At 41.4% G+C, this 8,515-nt stretch overlaps 1 pseudogene; it reads right to left on the bottom strand.

The window, feature by feature from the left end:
- Window positions 1–593: 593 nt before the first annotated feature.
- Window positions 594–7,570, bottom strand: LOC117493455 (annotated as a pseudogene).
- Window positions 7,571–8,515: the final 945 nt, after the last annotated feature.

Below are 8,515 nucleotides of genomic sequence, written 5' to 3'. Positions count from 1 at the left end.
TTTCTAAGTTGCAGCCAGATGAATGTTATGGATGTTGTTTCAAAAGTTCAGGTTTTTAATAGTCTTATGGCCTGTGGGATGAAACTGTCCCTGAGTCTGGTGGTTAGTCCGGAATCGGATGCTGCGGTATCGCCTGCCAGACTGATATTTGGGGGAAATTCTGAATCTTTAAATGATTTAATGTTCTGCATACAATTAAAATTTCTATTCATGATATGCTATAACATGCTTTTTTACACTGTTACAGGGAAGACCCGAAAATATAATCTCTGCATTGACATGATTACATAATCACATTAAATAATGAACATTGAACATAACATACATAGTATTGGCTGCATCAGAAAAGTATACAGCTAGATAATCACCAAGTTTCTGGCAGGGTCCAACAGTGTTTGGAAAACTGTGCTTTCTGTGCACGTTTTCTCTTTTGTTACCATAGTTACCAGCCTGCTTGTGTGTGCTAAAAGAGTGCCTGCGTTTTGTTCTTCTTCAATGTGTGTCAAGACCCTGCCATGGACAATAGACTCTAACTTCCTTGTGTTGATGTTTATCTGACAAAAACCTTGTCATTCGTTGATGATTGTCGTCTGTCAGGAGGCTTGGTCCAACATCTCCACATCACTGGCTGAAAATACTCATGCTGTCTCGACCCCAGAGGTGACATCAGAGCCCCCAAATCTAACGCTCAGCCATTCAGTCACTTGGCACATTCTCTTTGACTCCAAAAATGTGCCCCCAACTTCTATGGGAACATCTCCACTCACTGAAAACAGAATTTGAATAGTGTAACTACTTTTGTTGGAAATGGTCTGGATGTCAACGAAAAATGACCAATGCCAAAATATTGAAAATCCTTCAATATGTTGTCTAAAATTGTGTGATGATTCCATTCTCATGTAAACAAAACAATATTGACGTCAGCAAAAATAAAATAAATAAAGTGTATGATAAGTTGTTAATGTAAAAATTACAAGACATTTCGATACATCGTAGGTTGAGACAATGGCACTAATATAATCAAGGTCATGTCTATTGATGGTATGATAAATCGGTAACATAAAATCTGATTGAAGTCATGTCCACATACAGTACGACAGGCTAATAGTGTTCAGATTATAAAGGTCTGGTCAATATGTTGCACGTTAAGTTGGTAACATAAATGTTATTGAGGCAATAACCACATTTAATACGATAATTCGATAACATTATTATCGTAACAGGCCATATGGTCTATCTTACATTTTAAAACAATTTAAAAAACATGTCCTAGATTAACTGAGTAATATCAAACTCACTGCTCGGAGTGAAGGCTCCATCCATGCTTGCGTTCATCTTCATAGATGGTACGATCGGTTTCTTCTGGTTCTTGTGCAACAGCTTTCAACATCCTGTCGATTAGCTCCTGCTCCCTCCTGTTCCACTCCTCTTGCCACTGCGTTGGTTTCCTCCGCTTGTTCCCCATTTTGTCTTCAGCGGCAAAGTATTGGCCCTTGTTTCGTGTTATCATGTCAAACATTTTCTCAAACAGCTCTATGATAGTAAAGCAAACAACCATATGGATTGCAGTTCATGGCATGATATCTGTACCCACACTTTTCCACCAGCTGTTCCAGGTGTTGCCTTCTGTGGCAATGTGCTCCTCAATGGATCTTTCCTTGAGCCAGTCTTCCCCAGGTAAACAGCACCATGCAGTGCCTCCAGACACTGTCACCGAATGGCATCAAGAGCTCAACCATTGTTTTGTAGTCATTCTCTGTAAAGGTTTTGAAAATGGGTACAACCAGAGAAAAGCATTAGGACCCAAGGAGCACACATTGAGACGCTGCGCAGAACTTCAGTCTTGAGCCAGTCAGGTGTGATCTCGTCTGCAAACCAGCCTGGTGCCTCAACCACGGAGATGTTTCGTCGAGCAACATTTCTTTCATGTTTCTCACACATTGTGGTTCTTCTCTGATCTTGGAATTCCTGCATAGATGTAACCAAACAAAATAATATAACAACCAAAACAGACTTCAACAATCAGATGTTTCCCCCCAAAAAACCTGTAGAGGTTGGTTACCTTCTTCATCCGAGCTGTGCCAAACAGCTCTTCAAAAAGGATCATGTTTCCTGCCATACCCTTCCCAGAGTCTTTCGGCCCGATAAGTACAACCCTATGGTCAGTGATTGTCTGCGTCTCCCCTTGGGAAATGAGAGGTTTTTTTCAATTAGAAATAGTAATAATAACTAAATTAATCATACATTCAGTTTTTTGATTACCTCGAAACAACTCTTTGAGTATTCTTGCTTGTCTTTGGGCCGTCTGACGAATCCTTTTTGCCTTCTTGTCTGCAACCTCTTTTCTTGCCTCCATCAGCTCAGCACGGCCCAGGTTGACTTCAAAATGACCATCTTTGTTTCCTGCCCACATCTCTTCAATCTTCTCAAGGAGCTCCGTTACCTGAGTCTCGTCACTGTGGTTTGTGTTGTCCAAGACATGATACATGTTCCCACACTTCTCCACAAGCCATTGCAGACCCTTCTCACTCTCAATGCGCTCTTCCACAGTCTTCACTCCCAGCCAGTCACCTCTGGTAAACAGAACAATTGTGTGCTTCCAGACTTCATCCGTGAACAGACTCATGTGCTCCTGGACCGCTTTCTGGTATGTTGCGTTGAACGCGGATGCCAGGCCGACAACAAGGAGCACTGCGTGGGGTCCTGAAGTGCACAGATGCATGCTGTTTTCTATTTCAAGTTTATTAATCTCAGAGAGCTCCTGAAGGGTGCCGTTGTATAACCAGCCTGGAGAGTCAACCACTGTGAGCTGCCTATCTGCCACCATGCTGTGGTTTATTTCGCAGCACACAGTTGTTCTCATGTGAGTAACAGGAAATGCATATTTCCTTAGAATGGTGTTGCCTGCTGAGCTCTTGGCTGACCACTGTGCACCAACCATCACTAGCCTCAAATGTGTTGGGGGAGTTTTGCCACCTAGAGACAAAGTGGAATTAAAAGATATTCAGACTTGAGGTTTTGTGCATCATTATGTAATTGTCAGGTTGACCATCAAGACTTTTTTAACTATTCAAACACCTAAGTCAGTAAAATCAGAAACTTCTCAAAGGGAAAAAAAAGAGTTTAAATCAATCTAGGAGGACGTGAGGTATCTTTGCAGGTATCATTTGCATTGTAATGTCAAAAGGCTATTGATAAATGGTATCTTCGTCATATTTGTCTGCATTTTAGAGACATTTCTGACTTACCTTCAATCAGGGCTTTGAGTTTCCTTCTTTTTGCCTGCACTTCGGCAAACCTCTTTGATGCTCTTTCAACGATTGCTTCCATTTCTTCTCTCAGAGCACTCCCATCAGCAGCATCAATAGAATAGTGACCAGCAGCATTTTGTGCAATCATTGCCTCTATTTTCTCGAAAAGCCTTGTGACCTGAGTCCTATCCTGGTGGTTGCTGATGTTGAAAACATGCTTTCGGTTTCCACATTGTTGAAGAATCATCTGAAGTGCTGGCCAGAAAGGGATGTCGTATTTTAAACTTGTTTTACATGGATCATCTACAGTGAACAGCACAATGGTTTGATCAAAGACTCCTTTATTGAAGAGTTGCATGTGCTCTTCTAGGGATTCCTTGAAAATGTCAGAAAAGTCTTCTTCTAAAGGAATGACTAGAAGAAATATGTGAGGCCCTGGGGGACACAGATGGACGCTGTTCTTGATTTCTATCTGATCCAGCTCTGGGGTGTTTTCTTGTGGGTAGTGGCACCACCAGCCTGGAGTATCAACCACAGTGACCCGTCTGCCATGTACCTCCCGCTGACTCACAACACTCTGGGCAGTTCTTCTGTTGGTCTCAAAAACACTTTTGCCAAGTATGATGTTGCCAGCTGTACTTTTAAAAACTGGGGTCACTGGTTAATACTCTTCCACCTAATAACACAATCCTCAACTCTGGAGGGTGCTTAGTTTGCCCTGTAAGAGATATAACAAATTTCCCGTTTACACACATGCATTATATAAATCTAGAACATTTTCATGATCTGTCTATTTGCATGAAAAGTATAGCTTTGACAACAATGTCATTGCAACATTAAATTCACTTATACTAAAACACACATCTGTCATCAGGAAATCCTGCTGTGAAGGACTGTCACATACCAGCTTATACAAGCGGTATGGCTTGTGTGGTGGCAATATCAGTACATAATGAAAAGTAAAAACTGTTCTGTCTTTGAGTTTAAATCATATATCTGCAGATCTACCGACAAGCTCAGTAAAATTTGTGAAATGAGGCGAGTGATGTTTTTTTTATACACATTAATAGTGAATGCACAAACTTACATTTGCAAGGTAATAAACATATAGTGGCATTAATAATCATCTATGAGCGAGAAAGGCATCTTTAAAATACAGCTGAGTAATTCAAGGCATCTTATCCTTATTGTGTACCGACATTCAGTGAAACACTAGCATGATTACAATCTCCTCACAGAAACTGGAACTGGAAAATCCCCTGCAGATCTGGACATTTCCATCACACCTAATAACCTTTTCCCCATATTTACAGCAACAAACAAATGCTGATAACTCAGGAAAAGTATTGTTTTAATTATTAAAGTTGAATTCAGATTCAATTCTAATAATAAAACAATTCATCATGATTTTGAAAAGCCTAAGCAGGGATAAAAGCCAGCAATTAGTTTCAATAAACATAATTACCTTGACATACAATAACTTTTTCTTTATTAACAATGTGTAATTGTCTCTATTGAACAAATACAATGACAACAATGTGATTAACAAATCAATAAATAAACACTTGTATTACATAAATGTCCTAAACAATGCAGAAAAGGTCGCAGAACAACATTATTGTCCTAAGTTTATTAACAATAGTCATATGAGCTTAAACTTTACCTTTTGTTTCCATTGCCACTGTTGACTTTTCTTCTCCAATCGAGTGACTCTATTGAAGATAACTCGGCTAAATCCCCAGCACCAATGCCAGATTCACTGTTATTGCGTGTATGGGGACTGAGATACGGATAAACAGGGAAGTCAAATTTGCCTAGTATAATGTTACACACCTCTGCACACCACTCTGTTTTATTTGTACAAGAATAGGGTGTGGTTTGTTACATTGGACTTGTAGTGGCAATTTCTTATTTTACCTTATATGGTAAAACCATAGACTGTATATATAAATGGACGTAGTGTCCGTGATGTCACCCATAGGATTCTGCAGAGTTGCAGAGAAGGGTAAAACCAAATGCAACAGTTCTATGATGACACGTGTATTCAGTACATGTCCTTGCTTGACCATTGTTTGAGTGATTCTACAATTTAGGGTACATTCCATGTCCATTGATGTCCATTGATGATAATTATAATTATTCTAACTATTTTCTTCAAAAATATCATATTTTGCCTATTATTGGAAAGCATGTTATAATATCACACAAACATTATGTGTATCCTATGCTTTATTTAGCTTGAAATGTGTCATGATGTTCTTAAATTGTCAGTTTTTTGCTCTGTCCGTTTTTCAGTTGAGGGTGTCTTGGTTTCAAAATAATGAATAAAAACCATTAAAGTAAATAAAAAAAGTATTCATTTATTTCAAAAGTCTAAATACTAAAGAATAATAACATATTTTTAATTGATTTCCTCCTTTAAATAATTTAAATATCTTAATATATGAATGTCCGCAAAAGTTCTGTCAACTATGTTACTAACAGAACTCCCCCTTTAACTCAAAAATGGTTTGTCCCAATACCATGTCACCAGCATCACATGATGCCATGTTCCTCTTTGGCAGACATTTTGAACACACTGTGGTGATTGTCCTCTAATTTTTACAATATTTTATGTATAATAGCACATTGTCAATGAGTATATTAATTGACCATCAACAATGTTACGTACATTGTTATGGTTTACAATTGTTTAATGACTTTAATTCAATTATATGTTCAAATGTGATGTTAACCTGTTCAAGAAAATGACATGTGGTCATCCAAGCAAGGCCTACCATTGAAATGATGGGTCAAAATAGGGAAATTGTCAACTAGGTTACCTGTCAACTAAGTTACCCAGTACTGTAATAACTGTAGTAACTTAGTTGACAGGTAACCTAGTTGACAATTTGTATGACATGTAGACGTCATTACACATCATTATCAATGGAATTTTGCACTTCTGCCTTGAAATGAACATAGTGCTGATGGTTAATAATGTGTCCAGTCAACTATGTTATTTGCGTCAAATGTTTGACTTTCATTGTCAACTATGTTGCACCTCATTTTTTCAAATTTAAAATATCTAAAATAGTGCTTCTGATATCCTTTATAGTATAATGTATATCTACACAGGTTGGAGTTTTACATGACATCTCTTAAAACTATCAAAATGACCTGTATGGTAGTTTTATAATACAAAATAGCCCTAAACTTAATGACAGTGCTGAACATATCACATGAAAAAACAAAACTTTAATACAATTATTTTTTAAACTTTAAAAAATCTTTGGATATATGGTAGAATAGACTCAAGAGCCTTTCAAATTTGATTTTACTTGAAGTGCAGGACTTAATCAAATGATTGTAATGGCATCAAGTTTGTCCGTAACATAGTTGACAAACTGAGTAGTGAAAACATCCTTTCCCTTAAACTAACTTGAACCACTGATTGTTCTATTGAGAAAGAACACTTTCTTTGTACTGTTTTGTTGATGTGAAATGCACCCTAAATTATAGAATCACTCGTTTAACCTTTAACTGTGTCTGGGTGTCAGACACCACCGCACCCAGACGTTTCCTGTCACTATCACACTTGCACAGTTCCTGTTTCTAAAAAGAGCAGTGCACAGTTCCTGTTTCACCAAGAAGAACCGGCAACTGAGTGAACTGACCCACTCTGTTGTGCAACATGTACTATTGTAACAATCTGCATGGCAACGGCATAGCAAGGGTGGGACTGCGCCTGGATGTAGCTCAATGGCGCAGTCATAGGGCCGATGAGGTGGGGAGAGATGTCGCCTTAGTCTTGCTAAAAACCTCCTTAAAGTCCAAATATTCTGCCGGAACCCCTGTGACATCCGGAACCAGGTTCATATCCACAGATAGTTGAGGTGCGGCGGCCTGCTTGAGGCAAACCTGATGACAGGAGGAACTCCAACCTAGGATGGACCCAGTTGCCCAGTCAATGTTCAGGTTGTGGCGGCGGAGCCATGGATAACCCAAAATCAGAGGAATTTGGGGGGACCGTAGCACATGAAACTGGATTGTCTCATGGTGGTTCCCCGACATGAGCATATGGACCGGTGTCGTCTGGTGTGTCACCGTTCCCAGCAGGTGACCATCCAAAGCATTAGCCGGTACCCGGCTGGGGCAGCTGAACCTGTTGGATGCCCAGCTGTAGTGCGAGCTCCTCGTCAATGATGCTGACATCTGATCCGGAGTCGATAAAAAACAGCCAGAGCCTGAGATTTGCCTGTCAGGAGGAGTCGAGCATGGCACAAGGGTCTTACATTGGGGATCAGCTCAGAGGTTTGGCCCACCAGTATACTCCCCATTACTGATGAGCTCTGCCTTTTACCGGACAACGGGAAACAAAATGTCCAGTCTGACCACAGTAAAGGCATAGATTACCTCTTCGACGTAATTCCTTCTCCTCAGAGGTAAGACTGGTACAACCCACTTGCATGGGCTCGACCTCCCCGTACCGTGAGTCAGAGTAGGGGTGGGAATTCTCCGCCGAAACCGGAAGTCGAAATCTCCCGCAAACCGGAAGTTGTTGTCGCGAGCAGCGGCCCGCCGCTCACGTCTGTTGCTCTCCTCTCCGGGTCTGGATTCGTCTGTCAATCCGAGAGGTGAGCTCGATCAACCCATCCAAGGAAGCAGGGAGATCATAGGAAACCAGCTCATCTCTCATATAATCCGCTAATCCTCTCAGATATGCGTCACACTGCGCCGGCTCGTTCCAGCTGCTGCGGCGGCTGCTGGTGCGGAAGTCAATAGCGTAATCTACCACCGTGCCGGAACCCTGGCTCAAACTCAGCAGACCTCCGGCAGCGTCGGGACCCAGATGAACGGAACCGAACACCTTCCGCATCTCCGTGGAAAATGCAGCAAAAGAGGCGCAGGCTGGAGTCTGCTGCTCCCACTCTGCAGTACCCCATAAACGGGCTTTCCCCGTCAGATGATTAACGGTGAAAGCTACGCGAGCCGCCTCAGGGGCAAAGGTGTGTGGCTGCAGTGAAAACAATATGGAACAGTTTGTGAGAAAAGGACTGCATCCCTCAGGCTCACCAGCGTAGCGTTCCGGAGTTCCCACACGAGGCTCCGGAGCGTATCCAGTCGGTCCAGAGGCTGGAGTGAACATCGGAGCTGCGGGCGGAGGGACGGTAGCAGCCATGGTAGTGGCTAGCTGTCGTACGGTGGCGGCCATCTGCTGCATCTGGGAGGTCAGGTAAGCCAGCGTTTGTCCCTGGGTTGAGGTTGCCTGGTGGGTCTCGGTA

The sequence above is a fragment of the Trematomus bernacchii genome, unplaced genomic scaffold (assembly GCF_902827165.1).
Source record: "Trematomus bernacchii unplaced genomic scaffold, fTreBer1.1, whole genome shotgun sequence".
Lineage (NCBI taxonomy): Eukaryota > Metazoa > Chordata > Actinopteri > Perciformes > Nototheniidae > Trematomus > Trematomus bernacchii.
The sequence above is the reverse complement of the archived record's forward strand: the minus strand, read 5'-3'. Positions and strand labels throughout refer to the sequence as shown.